Below are 23,054 nucleotides of genomic sequence, written 5' to 3'. Positions count from 1 at the left end.
TGCCCATCTGTGTGCCACCTTGATTTCCACCCCAGCCACAGACAACTACTATTCTGCTTTCTGTTCTCTGGATTTACCTATTGTGAACATTTAAACTGTCTAAAGACATCGTTGTAATGTTTTGGTGTGCTAAAAAGTTGGAAAAGAATATGGAGAGAAAATTTTAATTAAACATGTAAACAGTAGGTGTGAATTTCCCCAAAAAGTTAAAAATAGAACCACCAACAATCCAATAATTGTACTACAAAGTACTTACCCAAAGAATACAAAAATACTAATTCAAAGGGATACATGTACCCTGATGTTTATAGTAGCATTACTACAATAGCCAAATTATGGAAACAATCCAAGTGTCCATCAGCTGATAAATGGATAAAGAAGATGTGGTGTATATATACAACGGGATATTACTCAACCATAAAAAAGAATGAATGCCATTTGCAATGGCATGGCTGCAGCCAGAGAGTATTATCCCAAGTGAAGGAAGTCAGTCAGATAAAGACAGATACCATATGATCTTTCACTCATATGTGGAACTTAGGAAACAGAGCAAATAAGCAAAGGGGGGAAAAAAGAGAGACTAAGAAATAAACTCTTAATTATAAAAAACTAATGTTACCAGAGGGGAGGTAGGTGGGAGGATGAGTCAAATAGGTGGTGGGAATTAAGAAGTGCACTTGATGTAATGAGTACCAGGTGATATGTGGAAGTGCTGAATCACTATATTGTCCACTTGAAACTAATATTACACTATATGTTAACTAACTGGGTCTGAATAAAAACTCTTAAAAAATTAAACTACAGGGAAGCTTAAGAGATTGAGTTTAACTAGAAGAAGGTAAATTGCCTAACTCAGATAAATAAATGGAAAAAAATAAACAACCGGAGACCAGCTGATTTTGATTTTTTGACATTTTGAATGTGGTACTTAATTTTTCTTTCAAACTAAGATTTTTTATTGGTTAATTCTACAGTTTTTTGTTGTTTCAGGGTATATTTTTTTCTTCCAAATTTTTATTTAAATTCAACTTAGTTAACATATAATGTAGTATTGCTTTCAGGAGTATAATTTAGTGATTCATCACTTACATACAATACCCAGTGTTTGTCACAAGTGCCCTCCTTGATGCCAATCACCCATTTAGCCCATCCCCCTACCCACCTCCCCTCAACCCTCAGTTTGTTCTCTTAACTGTATAGTCTCTTATGGTTTGCCTTCCTCTCTCTGTTTTTACCTTATTTTATTTTTCCTTCCCTTCCCCTATGTATATCTGTTTTGTTTCTTAAATTCATATATGAGTGAAATCATATGGTATTTGTCTTTCTCTCACTGACTTATTTCACTTAGCATAATACACACTAGTTCCATCCAGAAAGTAGTACTTAATTTTTCAGCAATCTCTATGCCCAATACAAGCTCATGACCCCAAGATCAAGAGTCACATGCTCTATCAACTAAGTCAGCCGGGCACACTTTGAATGTGGTACTTAAATAAGTGAGCCTGTCTAACCTGAGAATATGGACTAAGGCATTTAGAGCCCCCCGAAAGAGAAAGCAAACATTGGAAAACCACAGAAGTAACGTTTATATACTCCCAAAGGAAAACTAGAAAATAGAACTTGGAAAAATGAACCTCCCAGAGGCCCTGACAAGGAGGAGGTTGGCAGCATCTTCCTAGAGTAAAAGGGAAAATCTCTGACATTCTGTCTTGGAATCACTCTATAAATAAACCAAAGACAATTCAAAATGAAGAAGGTTTTAGGGCACCTGGGTGGCTCAGTCAGTTAAGCCTCCAATTTGTGATTTTTGGCTCAGGTCATGATCTCATGGGCCATGGAACTGAGCCCTGCATCAGACTCCATGCTCAGTATGGAATCTGCTTGACATACTCTCTCCCTTACCCTCTGCCCCTCCTCCCACACATGCTCTCTGCCTCTCTCTCAAATAAATCAATCTTAAAATAAAGAAAAAGAAAAGAAAGAAGGTTTTGTGTCTTCCATGAAGACAAAAAGGTCAAAGGAGAACAAGATAGGACTCAAACTTCCAGAAATGTGAAAGAAGAAAGTTTTCTGAGTAAAGAATCTTCCTGAGGAACATAAATATGAACTGAACAGCTCTTTGAAATCTATTGATTTCAGAGAAAAGAAAGAAACAATAAGAGGATGTCTTTGAAGAGAAAGGCCAAAGAAGAGGAAAACCAAAAAAAAAAAAAAAAAAAAAAAGGCTAGGGAGTAAGGGTATAATCTAAGAATAACTTGATTTGCTCAGGGAAATGTTGAGGTGAGCTTTTAGAGCTTTTCAAAACCTAGTTGGAAAATATAAAATAATTGTGGAAATGTCACAAAATGATAAGAGAAGGAAATAAAACTTTTTAAAAAATTATTTTGGAGAAGAAAGGAAAAGAACATCAATGAAAATTATCACACTAAGGAAAAAGGTAGCAGTTCTTTTGAGGAAAAAATAGAAATTAATAAAAATGGAGAAACTGACACTTTAAAACAAAGAATATATATCATTTACAGGTGGAAATACAGGTGCTTTTCTTAAACCCTGAACTCTTGACAATGTTTAGTCTTCTTCTCATTCAATTATGTACAAGGCTTTTTCCCTCTTGCAGAAGAATTTTTAGCCAAAAGAAATATAAAGCAATTTCCCTCAAAGTCGTTGCAATTAATACAAGACAGACAATTCCTTATATTTCTGTCTTGCTCAGGATATCTAAGAACTCTGAGCTGCATAAAATGGAGAGAATACTCAACTTCACAATCTAGACTAGTATGCAGTAGGTACTCAGCAAACATGAATAAATGAGGAAATTATAGCAGAAATACAGACATGCACCCAAAATACTGTTTTTCCCTTGAGACAGCACTCAAGATTTCTAGGTCACATCAAAGACAAAACATGAAGAACTATTTTTTTAATTAAATTAAACAAAACTCAAAGCTCATAGATCAAAACTTTCATAGATCCACTTTTTAAATGTTATATCTTTTGACAGATCATTAAAAGCAATTTTAGAGAATTAAAAGTCAAATAAGACTATAAATACTTATTATCTTATTCATAGGACTATGAATAGGTGACTACCGAATTCATTTTTTTTTTTCACTGCATTCACCAACCTTAGATGAATCCTTCATTTTGGGGCACCTGAGTGGCTCAGTTGGTTATGCATCTGCCTTTGACTCAGGCCATGATCCTAGGGTCCTGGGATTGGGCCCCACGTGGAGCTCCCTGCTCAGTGGGGAACCTGCTTCTCCCTCTCCCTCTGCCTGCTGTTCCCCCTGCTTGTGCTCTCCCTTTCTCGTGCTCTCTCTTTCTCAGTTAAATAAATAAATAAAATCTCTAAAGTCTTCTTTTTGCATAAATCTATCAGCAACACTTTTTATTTACAAATTTTCATGAAATTGGCCTGGAGATAGTTAGGATTAGTCAGAAACATGCATAATGACCATACTTTTTCATTAATAGAAACATCTCTGCATTTTAAAATAATAATCATTATATTCCAGATAATGACATTTTTTTTCATGAGGAATCTATACTGTTTAGTTAGATACAGGACATAGGAGGGGAGATTTTAAATCTACATGTGATACCTGACATACGGTTCAAATTCCCTTCAAAAACAGCCTGCTTGGATTAAATGAAGCACAGTAAATCTTCCTGGTCCTGTTAACACCTCCAAGTACCCCTTCCTTTACTTTTATATAAAAAAGGGGGGAATTATGTCAAAAAATATAATCTATAACATGCATTTGCCTGCCTCTAGCCACAAGACTTGAAGTCCTTGAAGGCACAAACCGAACATGATTCCTCCTTGACACTATACCTGATGCAGAATGTTTCTGATATCTCCTAAGAGAATGAAGATTGGTAGTTCTGGGTACAAGATTCAAACCAGATATTAAATTGTGGAGAGATTTATTGTGCTACCAGCCTATGGAGTTTAACATTATATTCTGTTTCCTATCCAGGAAAACCAAATCCTTCCTCCTATCCCCACCCCCCCACTCCCCCACCCACCCGACCCCCCAGCAAACACAAAGCATCTTCTAGGAACCAGGCCCTGTTATATTTCTTGAGATACATCAGAAAATAAAACAAAGATCTTTCCCCCACAGCCTAACATTCTAGTGGAAGGAGACAGGTGATAAGAAATAATTATAATAATCTATACCCTATAGTAACTAATAATTACCATAGAAAAGAACAAAATAGAGTAGGTTAAAAGGAATCAGGTACATGGGAGGAATGATTGTGATTGTAAGCAAGGTGGTCAGAGTAGGCTTCCTTAAGAAGGTGACATCTGAACAAAGTGAAAAAAGTGAGAGAATGAGCTAAGCAGGCATTTGGAGGAAGGATAGTCAAAATATGCAAAAGCCCTTATGGGGCAAGAGTCTGGCCTCCTTGAGGATTAAAAGTAGGCAGCTAGAGCAGGATGGGCAAGAGGAAAGGACATCAGAGAAACGGGCAGGACAGGGTGGAACACATATTATCTGGGCCTATGTAAACACTCTAAAATGGAAATCCTGGATGATTTTTGATCCAAGGAGTCACATAATCTGACTTACACTAAACAAGATCCTTCTTGTTGCTCTGTTGGAAGAGGCTGAAGCAAACAGATCAATGGGAAGGCTCTTGAGGTAATCCAAATGAGAGATGATATCTGTATTTATTTGCTAGGGCTGCCATAACAAAGAACCACAAACTGGGTGGCTTAACTAAAAAGAACTTATTGTCTCACAGTTCTGGAGGCCAGAAGTCTGGGATCAAAATGTCAGCAGGACCATGCTTCCCCTCTGAAGGCCTGGGCAAGGATCTGTTCTCTCTTAGCTTCTAGTAGCTTCAGGTGTTCTATGCCTTGTACATTGCCATCTTCTTCCTGTGCCTCTTCACATCAAGGAGAAGTAGTGAAGATAAAGAGAGGTAATCAGATTCTAGATAGGAATTGAAGGTTTGGCCACAGGTTAAGTTGATGGGGAACATAACAAAAGAATAAATGAGGAGTCTGTGATTTTAACCTAAAAATAGGAGTTTTCACCAGTAAGATAGGGAAGACTAGAGACAGAGAAATGGGGGTGGCAGCCATGGCAAGGCCATTCAGATCTCCCTGCTTTACAGCATGTAGTTAGCTGCCAATCTCCAGCAGACACACCTCCAGGCTTCCAGGCATCATTCAGACCAAGGTCATGAGCTCCCTGCACCATACTCAGCCAGTGATTACACAGCAGGGGTTCTAGAGTGGGGCCATTCCTGCTAGGGCAGGATGCCCCTAAGTGCAGCCTTTACTCTGGTTCCTTATTTGCCTGCTGAGATCTTCTCAGAGCTATGCTGAGTCTCAGGTTCTTCCTACCCTTTCCTCCTTTCTTCCCTCTCTCTTTTGACAGGTTTCAGATTGACGGTGTCATCCAAAGCCTCTCCCTCATACTCCCGCTCTCACTACCCTTTATCCTTCACAAGTACCTCTCCCTTTAAGTCCCTTGCACTCCAAATTCCATCTTGGTATCTACATCCAGAGAACATAAACTGACATAATTAGACTGGGTTGAGAAAGCAGGCAGTAAGATAGGATTTTTGAACTGGATCATCCACCTCTCATCTGACAAAGAAGAACACATGCCAAGTGGTTGTAGGGCATGGATAGTCCCTGGCACAAGGGGGCTGGAAAACTACTAAAGAGCTTACTGATAGAAATGTGGGAACACATCCCAGTGGAGGCGAATACCCTTGCTGGTAAGACTGAGACATTTGAAGGGTAAGGAGGGAACAATGCATAAAAAAGGACAGTAGATTGGTCGATTATTATTAAGTAGTATTGCCCTGCAGAGGGATAATGGACAACTGGACAGCATCTAATAATAAAGACTAAATATAAAAATTAGAAAATCTTGGGGGATCCCTGGGTGGCTCAGCAGTTTAGCGCCGCCTTCAGCCCAGGGTGTGATCCTGGAGTCCCGGGATTGAGTCCTGCGTTGGGCTCCCTGTGTGGAACCTGCTTCTCCCTCTGCCTCTCTTTCTCTCTCTCTTTCCCCCTCTCTCTGTGTCTCTCATGAATAAATAAATAAAATCTTTTAATAAAATAAAATAAAAATAAAAATAAAAATAAAATCTTTTTGGTGGTTTACAAAGAGGACCTTTTCTTTCATGCTAGAAGAGTAGACACAACTGAGGAGCAAACCCAGGACTACATAATTGCAAAGCTTCAAAAACAAATGCTTAGTCAAGACAGGTCTATTATGCAGAACTCTTAGCTGGAAAAACCTGGGACCCATAGGGGGTCAGTTGGGTTAAAGTCTCTAAGGATTATGGTTCTACAGACTCCCCTGCAGAGATGGCCCACCACTCTTGTTAGGAGTTTGCACATGCCCCATGCAGACAGACACTGCAGAGGCCTCTCAGCCACAGGCAGCACAGGCCACCTTCAGGAGTGGCCCCACCTTGTCCCCTGGCTGTCAAACTAGTAACTAGGGATAAATTCCAGCATAATCTGACAAGCTAGGACTGATAAGAGAGGAGTTATAAGACTTAGTCAGCATGTGCTGACAGCCCAGAGGAGGACCTCTATGGCTGGATTTTAAGGGTGCTTAATCAAGGCAGGAATAATACAAGACTGTATAAGCAAGAATAAATTGACTTGGAGGCACTTTCTTGGGATGTGAGATTTAACACTCTGGCAAGGACCTCAGGGAAGGAGCAAACTTGCTCTTAGTGCAGCCCCTAGAAACCTGGAGAAGACTATAGCCTATGCTAAGGAAAGTAGGCATCCTGGAGGGAAGTAGCACCACTCTTGAAAGTGGCATGCGCTACCTATGGCAGAGAGGCCCTCTGTAGGAACTCTCTGCATGGGGGATGTGCTGACTCCTAACAAGGTGGTAAGCCACCTCTGTGTCACATTTGGCATTCTATGATGCTAAATGGCCCACCAGAGGATTATATTTCATGGAGGTGTGAAGAGAGATTTCATTTACAAAGGCCAGCAGGAATTTGTTAGTGAGAAAGAAACCAGCATCACTAAGAACTTCAGTGGTGGCTCTCCTCTGTAGGCCAGAGTGCATTGTACCAGAGACAGTCACAAAACTTGACTTGCTGATAGTGACAGGGCTGATGGGCCCCAAAAACAATAGAGACCAGGTGGCAGCACAGAAACTGGAAGAACAAAATTACTGCAATAACTGGAAAGGCTAGAGGGGCAATTGGGCTGATCAGAGACTAGAAGGAAAAGATATCAGAAAATCAGAGACAAAAAGATCCATGTGAATGGACTTAATAGTTATGACCATGAAGTGTGAAGATTTTTGTGTCACATGTTAATGCCCATCAGAAAACATCCACCATGGAATAGGCACTAAACAATTAAATAGGCGAAATTACTTGGCAGTTGATGTGAATCGGCCTCAACTTATCAGGGCCAATCTAGTACTTCCATCTCTGAATTTCCAACCTCAGAGACTAATGTTCAGCATCCTATATGGCACTATTCCTCAAGGAGACCAACTAGTCACTTGGTAGCAAGTTGACACTATACCTTTTCCAGGATCAATGATTTAATAGGAGTATACACATGTTCTGAGGATGGGTTTGCTTTACTATCTGCAGAATCTCAAACAGCACCACTATCCAGGGATCACAGTATACCTATTCCAAAGACATGGAATCTCACAAAACATGGCACGCGACCAAGGAATGCATTTCATAATGAAGGACATGTGGAGTGGATTCATAACCATGGACTACATTGGTTATATCACGTACTGCACCAGCCAGAAGCCACTAGCCTGATAGAATACTGGATTGTTCTAGTTGAAGGTATAGCTGAAATACAAGCTTGGAAGCAATTCTCTGCATGAATGGGATGACATTGTCCAAGATGCAGGACAGGTAATAAATCTATATGGTGCTATTTTTCCGTAGGAAGAGCTCATGAGTCTGGGAACCAAGAAGCAGAAGCAGGAGTGGCCCCACTCACTATCATTTCCAATGACCCCCTAGGGGGTCTTTGTATTTCCTATCTTTATTACTCTAGGCTCTGCAGGGTTAGAGGTTCTCTTCCAAAAGGAAGTGCGCTCTGCAAAGGGACATGGTTTTCTTCAACATCATATGAAAACCTGCTAAGTGCAGAGTCTCTCATTCTCTTTTAGTTCAGGGTTTAAGACACAGGCAGACATCACCAACTATACTTCTGTAGCTCATGATTAGACAATATGTGCACTACAGACATTGCAAATTTGGGGTCTCCTGTACATCTGGTTCCAGTACTATTTTATAAAGTCTTAGGGTGTGAAAGGATTATCCTCTGGCTTACCTGCATGCTGCTTACAGAATTCCCAAATCACTTAAACTGCCTTCCTCAAGGGCTTTTTCCTGTAAAACTCTCAGTTTAGTGAAAGATCAGAAGAACTACCTGCTGCCTGGGGCCAGGGCTGAGTTGGTAGATGAGTCACAGTTGATCTATTTAACTCTTTCCATTTGCCAGATATGAGTGACACTACTTCCCTCTTGGGAAGCAGAAGAGGAAACACAGCATTATAACAAACATGTGAGGCCAGATATTTACAATAATGGGCTTTTGTTGTAATGAATGGAATGTCAGAAATCATATTCTTAGTATGCAGCAGCTAAAATGAAGGTCATCTTTTCTGTGGTGAATTACAAAGTAAATAGATTCTGTTTGACTGTGTTTAGGAGAAAGAAGGCAGGATTTTTTTTTTTTTTTTAGAAGGCAGGATTTTGACCACACCCTTCCTCCTCTAAAATTCCTAAGGCACTTGTGATATTTTGTTGTGAGTAGCTGAAATATTTGAATTTTTGAGGAAGAAGAGAAAGTGAAGTTAAATCTCACTAGCTCACAGAACCAAAATTAAAGGAGAAATGGAGAGCTTAGATATCTTTTCTCCTTCTAAAGCAATAGTACCATCAGGCATTTAAAGCACCTTCCTTAAAGTAAATTTTGCAACAAACAAGATCCAAAATACATGTGTCCTACAAAAACATTTCTTCTAGAAATTTCATAGTCATCAAAATAACAAAGATAACTATTAGGATTTGAAAGCGGTGAGGGGGGGATGGGGGCAGGGAGGGAGAAGCAAACCATAAGATACTCTTAATGAAAGAGAACAAAGGGTTGATGGAGGGAGGTGGGCGGGGAGAAGGAGTAATTGGGTGATGGACGTTAAGGTGTGTACTTGTTATGATGAGCACGAGGTGCTGTATGTAAGTGATGAGCCACTAAATTCTACTCCTGAAATTAATATTACACTATATGTTAACTAGAAATTAAGTAAAAATTTGGGAAAACACCAAACAAATAGCAATCCAAAAGGTTATTTTAGAATAAACTGTACCCAAAACAATTTAATTTATATAGGCCTAGGGTCTGAAAGAGAAAGTTTAGGTTTCTAGAGATAAATGTATTAAAAGCTGGGGAATCTGGACAGTATCCCCAAAGCTGCCATTTACTCAGCAATCAGGTACAGTTTGGGAGTCAAAGCCATAACAATGGTATGAAGGAGACAGTTGTTGGTTTTAAGGTCCTTCAGTGGAGTTTTAATTTCCTGGAATGCAAGGGAGGAAAGTTCAGGCCAACCCAGCCTGTCTTTTCTGAGAGACGGCCAAACTCCAGTGACGATCTGATTTAGGCAGCCAAGAAGTCTTAGTTTTGATCTTTTGTAAGGAAAAGTTGGGATTCTGCCCAAGTCAACAGAAAGGGGAAGAGGCTGGGATGGGAATAAAGACTGAGATGATGCCTGCCTACATACTGGGTAGGCATGCCCAGTTTGAGGCCTCCCGCTTGCCTGCTTAGGGTTGAGCAATTACTGAGTTGCTGTCTACTGGGCCTTTACACAGACCTTATATTCATGTACAGTGTCTCTTATTGTTTTAAAACATCTTAGAGATGGTCTTACCAGTGACAGCTGACCCTAACTAGAGAGCAGAACCCTGTTGCCTCTCCACAACATTTTCTTGGGAGGTCTAAATCAACTCCTTAACTACTCTGTATGCTGTACATAAAGGAGTGTAACTGGGCTGGGAGCCCAGAGACAGAGAGCTGAGTTCAAATGGCCTGTGGAAGCTGCTTTCTCAGTAGCATATTTCTTGAGAGGTAGTATGGTGTAATGGTTTCAAACATGGATCATGAAGTCAGAGCTGGGTCTGTTCCAGTTCTGCCACTTACTAACTGTATAAATCCTTGCAAGCTTTTTAATCTCTATAAGTCATTATTTCCCATCTGAGGAAAAAAAAAAAAAAAAACAAGGTAAATACCTACCTCACAAGAAATAATGAGATAATATAGGTAAAGTACTTGGCATATAGTTAGTGGTTGACTATAATCAACAGAAAAATGAATTACAGAAAAATTATCAACAGAATATCCTAATTATCCTAATTATCAACAGAAAAATGAATTACAGAAAAGGGAAGGAAAAGGAACTCCTCATCTTTGTTTCCCAAGTTGAATCACAGGTGTATGATTACTATATCCATTAATATTAATGTATATTTGAAAAACAAATGAGATCACACGTGTGAACCCCATTGAGAATGAAATACAAGAAGGTTTTTTTTTGGGGGGGGGTTAGAGCAAGAGAGGTGAGCTGGGCAGGGAGGGGCATAAGGAGAGGAAGAGAGAGAATCATAAGCAGGCTCCTTGCCCAACCCAACATGGGGCTCAAACTCATGACCCTGAGATCATGACCCAAGCTGAAATCAAGAGTCAGATGCTTAACTTACTGAGCCACCCAGACACCCCAAGACCCTTATGACTTGAGGAAACCAGGACAGGGCCTTGATGTTTGATTGCTCTCTTTTGGGAGTATTCTTCCTCTGAACTCCAACATTTTGCTTTCTAAGTCTCCTAAGACATAGGAGAATTCATATTTTCAACTACCATTCAGTTACATATTGAGATTTTAAGATGTAGATAATGATGAAATCTGAAATTCTTACAAATTTTTTTTAAGATTTATTTATTTATTTATTCATGAGAGACACAGAGACAGAGAGAGAGAGGCAGAGACAGAGGCAGAGGGAGAAGCAGGCCCCACATAGGGAGCCTGATGTGGGACTCGATCCCAGGTCTCCAGGATCACGCCCTGGGCCAAAGGCAGACGCTCAACCGCTGAGCCATCCAGGGGTCCCAGTCAAGAAAACAAATAAGCAAACAAAAAAGCAAAAAATCCTACCAGACAATGAAAAATGAAGCTACCATATGTCCAGATGAGAATTTTAAGTGAACTAATTATATCAGAAGTAAGACCTCATCCCCCCACCCCCCAGGAAAAAAACTTATTATTCTCTTACCAAAATTCTCATTCAAAAGCTAGCAGTCTTGCAGTGTTTTGTTGTTTTTGGTGAAGAAAGTAATTTCTACAGTGTACTGCGTTTCCTTGAAGATAAAATACACAAAGTCCTAAATATTTACCAGATGATACAGATCTGCCAGTGTTTTCAGCCAAGTTTCCAAAGTTTTATGAAATCACTTCTTGGATATATTTCTAACAATCTGGACCATGATAATTTAACTGGAGAGGATTTTTCCACCTTCTTCACATGGCCCTTAGTTCATAAGTCTCTGTGTGTGTCCAAATGAAACTCACAACTTGCAATCCAGAATGCCCTTGCTCGTTCAGAAGCAGTTGTTATCAACAGATAAATATACAAAAAAGTTTATTCTCTGGGAACATCTATTTCCAGTGAAGATACCACGTGTTCTGGCCTAAGTACAAACTGATTTTGTCGGCCTCCACTTACTCAGATCTCAACTATCTGCCCTCTTAAAATATCTTCTCAAAAATAAATTTCAATTCAGTTTTTCTACACTAGCAATTTTCAATTCAGATCCCACAGAGGCATGTACCAAGCCTGCCTCAATCAGAGTAGCTCCACTTTGTTTTCCTTAAGCTTTATCATTTTATTTGAATTAAAACTTTTAAAACATTTGGGAAAAAATTTACTTTTCTGTAATTATAACCTTTAATGAAAAAGAAAACCAATTCCATTACTTCAGTTACTAGACTCTTTTAACTAATCATAGATATAAAATGTCATAGTCCCATTTAAAAATCTATCAAAAGTATTGTATGCCTCTGAGATACTATAAGAAACGGAGGCTAGACCTCCACATCCTGTCCCAGTTGCCTGGAAGGTCTGACTGCCAAAAATCTAAGTGTTCCCAATGGGAGTTCCATATACATATCCAGCCAGGAAGGTCACATTCCATCCAGAACTCCAGAGAAAGAAAATGATCCAAAGGGGTGTGAAACCAGGCCAAGCATTCACTACAGACAAAAATTCATCTATAAAGTAGCGACCCAGTTAATGAAGAGACACTATCCTCATTCTACCACACTATTATTTTTGCGTTTCTATGTGGGTCACGGCATGGAAAAATCCATGGAGAATTTGCCAGGGATAATATGGAAGTTATAATTGAGGATTGTTGACCCCACTTTTCCACTTAAACTGTCACATGAAGGGAAAGGTGAGACCACAGGGAATAGCAAAACCACATTTGCCCAGGCGTTGGGATTTCATAGACAAGAAAATGTCTTTAAAGAATTAGGGAACTGACCTACAGTTGCTTTTTCTTTTGGTGAGCAAATATATGCTTAAGGTGATAACCCTCAACTATTACCATCATTTTGTAAAAGGGCTTTTGGCACTGGAAAGTAAAGAGATTATAACCTCAGGAAAAAAGGGCATTCCTTTCCTCAGTAGGTCAGTTGGCCCTCTTGTACTGACATCACAACGAAACAAGCCACCCTGGCCCCTATGTTGGATCTAAAATTTTGTTTTGTTTTCACTTAAAGCCAGCGAAAAGAACCTCAAGGCAAGCCTAGTCAACACACCCTGTATCCCGAGGAATGAGGCCAGAGGATGCTGTGATACAGGCTCCCACAGCAGTCTGAGACTGAGGCAGCCGGCCCCAACCTCAGCAACTGGTGAGGAAATCCCTGTAGGACCTTGTGAATGAAGGTCATCCATCAGAAATCCAAGTGCATCATGGCATTTCATGAGCTTTGCTGTTCTTTGCCCAGCCCTGGGAAAGAGATGGAGGGGGCAGGAATGCACAGACTCCCTAGCTTTGCCCGTCAGCTTTCCCAGCTTGGTGATCCTTTTCCAGCAGAGGGCAGAACACACACATCGAAAACTCCAGAGCCACCCAAGGTTTCTGCCTTTCATTAGGTCCCTGGTCTTATTTCTTTAAAAGTTGGCCTTGTGAAAGAGGAAATTTTGCAAACAAAAAGCCCCACCCACATTCCATCCCTGAATCCTGTTTACACAGTGCTTTGCTCTTCACCGAGAGGCTGAAATTCTTCACAAAGAGAAGGACCACAAAGTCAGGAAAGCCTAACCAAAAAACTCCAAACACCAGGATCAACATGTTCTAGCTGTTAGAAAGCCCAGCACATTAACTCGCACATTTTTTTAAAAGTTTCTGAACCCTATCAAAGTTTTCATTAATCTTCATCACATGTCTTTATAAAGGTAGATAATACTTATGTATTATCATTTCTAAAGAAGCCAGTGGCCTTTACGTTGCCTTGTTCCAAGGAGAGAAGGCACCTAAGTGTCTAGTTACCATACAGTAGTAGGTCAGGAGAATAGCCAAGAAAACCAAAAGGTATCTCTCTACTGCAGTCTGTTTTCACAAAAGTGAAATCATATTTCAAGCTGAAAAAGTATTTCCTGAAATGCACTCTAATTGAATATTTCAGACACAATAGTAAGTAAGTAGGTCACTTGCTCTCTAGGATTCAAAGACTATCAGCCTATGGAACTTGACTTCTATCCTGAACAGGAGAGTTAAAGGGAAAACACTATGAAATAAGAAAATCCACCCCACAAAGCTCTTTACAGCAGCAGCTACAGCTCAGGTATACAATCGATGACCAGGAGTTCTGTAGATAATTTTCAAAACTTAACTGACCTATAAAAGTATAAGTAATTGCACCTCCCCCCAAATCTGCAACAACCACATCCACAACCACCACCCTCCCTTTTAGACATTTTCTAGTCAGAAATTGGACCCAGGAATAAATGCCCCAGAAACATTCTTTAAATAGCCCAAATTTGATTGTCAAACCACACTCCTTCTCCACACTCCCCCTCTTTTTTTTTCAGTGTCTAATCTGGTCCTGCTCCTACCCTCAAATGATTATCCAGTGTTCTCAGGGGTGCTCATGCTCTGTGCTCTCCCAGATGCTGTCTGCCGTGCAAAGTAGAGAGCTGAAAGGATCTGACACAGGAATGAATGTGGCTGCTGCTACAGATGAGGAAACCCTGGCCCTGAAAAACGAACTCCCCAAGACTACACTTTGCCAGAGTTACAAATCTACCCTCAGTATCCTCGGCCCTCCGAGTCTTGTTATGTTGTTCATTTTCACCAGACAATAAGCACAGGGCCAAGGCAACTGGATTCGTTGTTAGTTCTCTCAGAAAACACATCTTTAATGAACAAGGGGTTCGAGCTAGAGTTTTCAGAAAAAACTGGTTGGAGCAGACACGATTTTGAGGAGTAGATACTTTCCATGTTCTCAAAACACATTCTGCCTGGAAAGAAATCACATTTTAAAATGTCAGCATAGAGAACTGAGCTGTGGTAACCTGCCTCTTGGCAAATGTAAAGAATATAAGCTTCAAGAGGGCAGGGACTCTGTTTTATTCCCATCTGTACCCCTAATACCTACAACAGAAACCGACACTGAATAGCAGCCCCACAATAAATATTTGTTAGATGAACAAAATGAAGGAAGCATCCCTTTTCCCTTCTCTCTGTAATCCATCTCTACCCTCCGGTCACTCCCTGTACTTAAGTCTAGTTTCTTTGACCAAAACTCTGTTGTCAGGTAACACCCATCGATCATATTTATACACTAGTAAGTAGCCGTTAAGCGGCTGCTTGGAGGACTTGGAATTTCAGTTTTACTCTAAGAGGCAGCTTTGGCCCCTCTGCAGGCCCAGTGTCAGTCCGCAATGGAAAGCCTTTGTGGCCAGGCCCTATCCATCCTCCTCTCCACGCAGGAGGCCAAGCTTTGAATTCTTTGGGAGAATGGCAAGTTGTTCTTAGGAATAGCTCCCTTCCCTAGTGACCTCCTGATACACTCCTGGGGGCTCTCCTTAGCTTTCATGTCTTTGTAAGATAATCTAAATCCCTATCTTCCTGCTGTCTCTATCTTCCTTTCTCAGCTATCAAAACCTAGAAGACATGCGGCTGTTGCACATGTAGGCTCAGCCGTAGAGTTAAATGAATGCAAGCCGCCAATTTCCCACAGCTCACTGCGAAGACAGAGCCCTTCCTTCCTCATCGCGTTAACCAGGAGCCCATCCTCGCCCTGTCACACACTAGGGGGTGCTGTTGCCATATTCAGACCCCAGGAGCTTGCCACAAGGAGAAGAAGGAAGTGACCGGAGCTTCCAGGGTCCTGGGAGACTTTTCTAGTTAGGCCTCTTGCACAACCCTTCCACAAAGCTTCTCAGAATCGAAGCCCATTCCATCACCTGAAGCTACATAACTCCAGGGGTAAAGCTTACATATGGTGCAACGGAGAGGGAGGGCTGAAGATGTGCAAACTAAAGGTTGTACTCCATGACTCATGTAACACACGGGCTCACATAACAGGATTTATGACAACTGCTGGACATTAATAATTAACCCCCACTAACCACTGGAGAAGAAAAGCCTGTTTATACAACCAAGTGGGGAACACTGTCAGGCAGATTTAAATGTGTCAGAGGCAACCAGAACAGCCAGGAAACACTTGAGTTTGTCCCTGCTTTTCACAATCATCTTTCCTGGTATGTGATGTCTAAGACTTTGAGAATGAAAGTTTCATACACAAACAAATGAATATCAGCCTCTCCCAGCCCCCAACTTGGCTCCTGCACAAAGCCTGCAGGCTGCCAGAGAAGCGTCTCTGGCCTCAGTTAACTCTTTGCTTGAATGACGGTGGACTTGCACCACAGGAAAACTCTCATACAGCAGAATGCCTTTTCAAATTTCCGAGCAAACCATCATGACAAAGAGTATTTTGTTGGGTTTGTGGGTTTTTTAATATAAGCTGAGAAAAATATGTAGTTAATATAAGTTCTCTGAATGAGACTCACACCTAACAGTATGAACATTAAACGTTCCCACACAGAGAAGAATGGATCTGCACCAAGGGAAATAACTCTGGTATTAATCCAAGGAGAAACAATCCTTCTCACCCTCCCCCCACCGCAAGCTAGGGTTTCACACCCTTTGTTGGTTCACACAAATGCTAATGAGCAACAACTCACCAATGCTAATGATTAGAAGTCTCTTTGGCTCCAAAAACAATCCAGCCAAGCTAGAAACTTGAAGAATCTCAAAGTGGTTCAAGAGGGACTTGGCCAGTCTGAGGTGCCATTTTAGGGCAAATCTTACACAGAATGGTTTCCTTTTTGCTCTAAACTCTATTCCTAAAAGGGACAGAATCCCAACTACAGATACATCAAACTTTCAGACAAAATGCAAAAATGTTCCAATCCCAGCTTTTTTGTAACAGCTACCCTGACATTTCCACATAAATCTCTAAAATCAAGGGTAAAATATACCATACCTTATATAGTGTCACAGAAATTTTTAAGAAAAGTGGATCTCAACCTAATGTCTGCTCTCATTCCCATCAATTACCAAGGCTGACTACTGTAGTAGTACTTAACTAAGACCCTTAGAATGGGGAGCCTGGGGGATGTGATATGGGGTATAGTTTGAAAAAGGCTTACTCTGGGAATGTGACTCTGAATAGTCCCCTGGGGGGACTCTGCTCGACCTCATTGGAAATCACTAAGGTTAGCACAGTAGTCTGCCAACACAGCACGCAAGGGGGTTAGCACAGGACACACCAATATATTCAATAAGGTTCTGATGAAACAAATCATGAGCATTTCTAGTCCTAATACCCTGAAGCTTTAATCTTTAAAATGAAAAACATAAAGACAAACCCTTTTACCTGTTGCTATCCAAAAACCTTCATAAACAAAATGCTCATTGGTTTGAAAAGAAGAGCAAAAACAAGTTTTAATTTAACATTATCAGGTATATTTTTTTGAAATGTGTTTTACAGCCATTCCCATAATTTCCTAATTTCAACAGTGAGAATGACATCTTGCCTTCTTAGTAAATTTGGCAGCAATCTCAACCATATTTACCCAGTAGATTCATCTGAAAAGACTAAAATGTCCTTGCCGTCACACCTCCTTAATGGACTGCCAGTTGTCATTAGCTTAGGTGAGACCGGGGCATCATACTTCTTAAAACTCAAGTGCACAGCCAGGTTGATACTAATGAACTGGTGTAGCCAGGCCCATCACCTGAATGTAATTAATTGCCTTTTTTGAGCTTTCCCATATCTGAATTTTATTCTGCAAAATGAAGTTAATCAAGAGTTCTCCCATCTGAATATAGTGAAAATAAGGCTATAATCATAAAGAACTTTGTGGTAATGAAAAAAGAAAGTAGGTGCTTTTATTTTGATATTTGAAACCAACTGCCAACACTACTCACGAAGCCACAGGATGCTGATGAGGTGGTGAGATGAGACTCCAAATATGCAACAAATTCATAATTCGAGGTAGAAATATATTACATCTCTTTTCCAAAGACCTTATTGCATTGCAGAACTTGGCATTAAATTCAAACGAAGAGGCAGCAGAAAGATAGAGAGAGGAAAGGGATGTGAGAAGGTTGCATCACGCAATCTAAATGCAGATCCATATGGTGGAGAAGTTTAAATCCCTAGTCCTGTGGTTCAAACACAGCAAAGACACCTGGGAAAAGAGTCAAGGCCACCCTGCCTGCCTCTCCTTTGCTTTCCCCCCTCCCACCCCCAGTCCTCCCTGCAAGGCCAATGAACCTAGTGAGGCTCCTGACAGAAACCACTCAGATCCCCTCTACCCCCACAACGTTAGAGAGCAGTCAGCCCCTTAGTGCTGGCAGAAGTCAAGGGGACATAGATCCTGTTGGGGCCTAAAACATCACTCAACAACAAATGAGATCTTGGTAGAGAGTTATCAATACACTGAACCCTAGAGATTAGGTCTCACTCAGTCCCAACTTGGCTTCAGAAGAAGGGTGCCAAGTGGCACCCTTCAGATACACAAGTTCTGAGCTGGAAATTTCACCTTCTCAGAAACCGAGAATCACAGAACCGCTTGGCTGGCAGAGGATGGCACATCTCATTCACTCACACCTATAGCGTCACCATGACAATAACACAGCTGGCTATGTAAGGACAAAACATAAGAAACACCTTACATAATCAAAGATACACAGAAAGGTGACTTGCATGGACCTGTGTTGGAATTTCACATGGGCAAAAGTCTCTAGCTCCTTCCAAATGTATTTCTAATGACCTAATTTGGACAGGATTTTGGTGATACAGCCTAGCAACTGGCACAAAGTGACTTCCCTAACACCTCCTGCAATATACCCACAACCCCTGTTTCCACTCTTCTCTCAATCATTCCCAGTCAGGGCAAACCCCAGTCTTTGATTTCCTAAATGGTGTTTAATGATTTATGATTGTAATGATTTACAATGATTTTTCATGCAGTCACACTGGAGCAGGCTTCTAGTAACCAACCAGTTATCAAGCACATACTGTGTTCTAGGCTCTTATCTCAATTTTGTCTTCACAAGTTATAAGACAGATGTATGCTCCCTATTTTGCAGATAAGAAAATTAGAGCACAAAGAAACTGAATAGCTTCTGTCCAATGACACATAATCAGTAAGCAATAGAGCAGGCTCTGAACTCAGGTTTGTCTAATCCTAAACCCATGTTCTTTAAAATAATGGTGGGTCCTTACATAGCATCGTGTGCCAGGCCCCGACCTAACCACACTTCAAATCTAACTTATTTAATCTTCACAACAAATCTAGGAGAGAGGTAGTAGTTCTACCACTGCCATTATTATGCAGATGAGAAAACTGAGGAACAGTGAGATTGAACAATTCTCAAAGTTTCAAAGTTCATAATTGATAGCACCAGGATTCAAATCCAGGCAGGCAATTAAGTTATTCAGGCCTTAACCACAGCACACACTGCCCCCTCATTTTCCCTGTAACTTTCTGCATTCATTCATTCAAATATTGCTTAGGCCTCTTCTATGCACCTCTTACCAGGTATTGTTAAAAGGTAACTAGTGTTTGACCGATTCCTTCCCTCAGAGGGCAGCAGTCTAGGTGGGCAGAAGCAGCAAAACAATGTTAAAAAAAGAAGGTAGTTACCAGAATGGGAAGCCAGGTGTTGCCACTTGGGACAGCAAAAGCACTGTAACAGACAGGAGGACCTCCCTGAGCACTGCGAGGGAGCTGAATTTGGACGGAATGATCCAGGACGGGGAAGAATGTGAGCAAAGGTAAAAAAGGTAAAAATAAGGAGGAGGAGTACATTTTCCCATGTAAAAATACTGGGAAGAAGAGAGGGACACGCTCCTCCCCCACCCCCCCACACACACACAAGCCAGACTCTCTACTGTTGTTTTATGTATTTGCTATGTCATTTACTCTTCATGGCAGGCCTATAAGACATCCTCATTTAACAGTTAAAGAAAATGAGGTGTAGAAAGTACAACGATTCACTCAGTCACAAACTGGCCAAGGAACAGAGCTAGGTTTGTCTGCTTCAGATACCCTTTCTGTAAACCGGAGCCTCTTCACACAGGTGAACACAAAGTTGCAAGGCCAAGGAATCAGGCAAAAGACCAGCAGGGCCAGGCAGCAACTAACCATTCTGATTTCTGGATCCCTTTATCTTCCTCTCAGCACCCAAAAGGGTACGTGCTTTCTCACTGTAAAAGCCTCTTCCCATGTGTTCCCGCTCAAAACAAGCTCCCTTTCTACAGACTGACATACCACCATGACTTGCCTTGTCCGAGTATAGAGCAGTCCTCTAGAGCCAGTTGAACCCAGCAGGGAAGGGCCTGGCTGAGGACAAGCTCTCTGCTGTTGGGGCCCACTAAGGGAGACCCAAACTAGACCTGGGGGACCTCAAGGATCCCCCAATCCAGACTCCGCAGTTAGGAGGAAAAAATCGAGGAGCAGAAAAGGAAGGGGAGTGAGTCACCAAAGGCACTCCCTCCCCCCACCCAAAACAAAACAAAAAACAAAAACCACTAAGCTCCATAAAAGTGCTTTGGCAAGCAGAGATCTGAAATTCCTGCAACAGCTTGGAGAGGAGGTAACGAAGGTCCTGCCTTCCCACAGAGTCTGTCTTTAGATGCCAGTGCTGCTAAGACTAAAAAGAGCAAAAATGTTTTCTTAGCAAAGTTCAAGCTTGACTGTTAGGATGGGGGTTCTGGTGAGGGGCCTCTAAAATGTGAATCATCAGCTCTTAATCAGCAACCCGGGGGTGCAATGTTTGGGGAAAGCACGCCTTCTTGAGACCTTGGATTTGCTCTTTCCTCTGCAGGAAAAGCAGTCCCTGATGTTATAGCACCCACCTACAGCTTCTTATAGCAGCCTTTTGCAGCACCCACAGTCTATAATAGGAATATAGGAGTCATGATTCTTCTGCCATTGTACCCTTAGGTGGCCCTCTAAACAGACTTGAAGTAGTAGATCCAGCCAGAGCAAAAGAGAACGGGCTATCCAAAGAGTAAAAGTAGCACCCATTACATCATTGTCAGAATGTTTAAAATGTATATCGAGATTGTTATTCATCAAACTTTCCCTCTGGGAACAGATATAGCCCATTGCTCTTTATACGACCAAAGGACTGTGTGTTACCTTCCATTAATATTTCCCTGTCACTCTTCAGTTCCACTTCCACCAATCATCACATTAGAACATAGCCAAAAGACAGGACTTTTTAAAATGTACTTACCTTAATGTGCTCACAGTATTTATAGGTCAACTTCCCCACTGGCTACTTTTAGCGCAGCTGTACAGTGTGTGATGGGGATTTCTTCTCATCCTCTCTGGCATAGGTAAAGTCCTCAGAGAGAGCAGAACCTAGATATGTTTAAACAAAACAGACCAATGACCTTGGGCTATATCATTCACACAGTAGTGGCTGGATAAGCTCCCTACTCAGTGGGGCCTCTGCTTCTCCCTCTGCCTCTGCCCCTACCACTCGTGCTCTCTTTTGCTGTCTCCCATTCATCCAACTGCCAACTACACATCTCTAGGACGTCCCACAAACTCCTCTGACTCCACATGTAAAAAACTGAATTCATCACCTTTTCTATCACCTCCCAATACCCTTCTCTTTTGTGCTGTTCTCTGTCATATTGATGGCACCACCTTCTAACATGGCCCAAATCAGAGACCTTGGAATCTGCCCTTACTCTTAGCTCCTCCTCACCCAAGGTCCCTCACATCCAATCAATTTCAAGAACTGTCAGTTCCCTGTCTTGAATCCATCCATGTTTCCCCACTCTCACTGCTACAAGCCTAGTACAGGTTAAAAGCATCATCTAAATTTGAGATGTCTACCAACTGGTTCTCCTGTCCCTACTTGACCGCTTCCAATCCATTGTTTATGCTATACCCATGGATCTTTCAAATATGTATCTAAGGATTTCATACCCCTCACTAAAAATCCTTCTGTGGCTCCACTCTGCTTTTAGGATGAAGTCCAATTGCCTTAACCAACTGAAGAGACTCTACATGACTTGTCTCCCATTTACTTTTCCAGCCTCATCTCTCACCAGAATTCCTTCATGTTTCATGTAATATAACAGCCACAGTGAATCTCTCTGATCTTCAAACTTGATGTCTCTCTTGCCTCCTAGCCTTCCTGGAATCACAGAATTATATAGGGAAAACAGACTGAAAAATACCCAAATTGGGGCTTTCCACCAACTTCATCCTTATCTTTGGAAAATTCAATCCAATTCAATGAACATTTATTGAGTGCCCACCAAAGGTAAAACAATACCTTACCAGCTGCAAAGACACTTACTATGTAAGACATATCCCATGCCTATGGAATTTGCAATTTCATTGCTCCTCTTAAACCTGAGTTTAAAAGTTCAAGTTTCTGAAGTCTTCCTCAAACTTAAATTCAAGCCACACAAAGAAACTATCTGTCCCTGACACAACTGGTTTGTGCCTATATTCACTTTCAACAGAATGTTTCAACCCCTTCTCTACCAAGCCAGGGCCGACATACCTTCTCCCTAGCTCTATACCTCAAAGAAGCCCCAACGGGTTGTTAATGGCTAGATTACAAAACTCTGTTGGCTTTTTCAGCTGTTGCTTAAGTTATTCCATCTGGTCTTGATCACCCAATATTCCCAGGAGCCAGAAACCCTGCATTTAGTAGCTATGTGGGGTGTTGGATTTTTAAGTTTAAAAGAGTGGGGCTCAGAAAAGGGGTAGAGGGAGGATTCACCTTGAAGAAATTTAATACCCAGCATTTCTGATTGGCCCTGGCCACAGGAATAGAGCAAAAACAATGGAGCTAGGCAAAGAACACCTATCTAGAATCAAAAGACTATATTTTATGTCTTTGTTGAGTTAGGAATGTGATTTCATAAAGGAGACATGATCTTGGTGATAGTGTTCTCTTTTCTTGGCAGGTGACTAGAAAGCGTCATATTACTGGGCAAATGACAAAACATCACCCCTTCCTCCTGACTAGAGGCAGACTTTGTACAGAGCATGTGCTGCATGTCCCCATATAGCTGGCCCATGTACACCTCTATGCCTTCTAAAGTCATAGCTATCATAACATAAATGGAATACACTTTCTCATGTTTCTCACCACTCAGCTCTGAACAAGAAGGAAACTACTTTATAAACAGAGAAAGTTATTATAACACACTTTCTCTACTTGGAAACTCATATGAAGTTTCCTATGCCTTGAACTTTCATCATCTGTTCATAATGGCCAATTCTGACCCACCTATCTACTCTCAGTGAGGCAGAAATTTGAACTGTTCTCAAATATAAAAATACAATTCTTGGCAATCAGAGTTTTACCCAGAGTAGTAATAAAGCATTATCATCCCAGTCCAATGACTATTAATAGAGAGAAGCAACATGAAAGTGTCAAATAGGGTAGAGAGCATGCTACAGC

General features: G+C 41.2%; 1 protein-coding gene across 1 annotated transcript in view; it reads right to left on the bottom strand.

Annotated features, from left to right (window-relative positions):
- The window catches only part of AKAP6 (A-kinase anchoring protein 6), a 571,491-nt gene that overhangs the window by 521,220 nt on the left and 27,217 nt on the right, over positions 1-23,054 (bottom strand). Inside the window, exon 3 of the mRNA XM_072761386.1 lies at positions 20,856-20,983. The gene's annotated coding sequence lies outside the window, so the exon portion shown is untranslated. The remainder of the gene's footprint in view (positions 1-20,855; positions 20,984-23,054) is intronic.

This window comes from Vulpes vulpes, chromosome 6 (assembly GCF_048418805.1).
Source record: "Vulpes vulpes isolate BD-2025 chromosome 6, VulVul3, whole genome shotgun sequence".
In the NCBI taxonomy this organism is placed as follows: Eukaryota; Metazoa; Chordata; class Mammalia; order Carnivora; family Canidae; genus Vulpes; species Vulpes vulpes.
The sequence above is the reverse complement of the archived record's forward strand: the minus strand, read 5'-3'. Positions and strand labels throughout refer to the sequence as shown.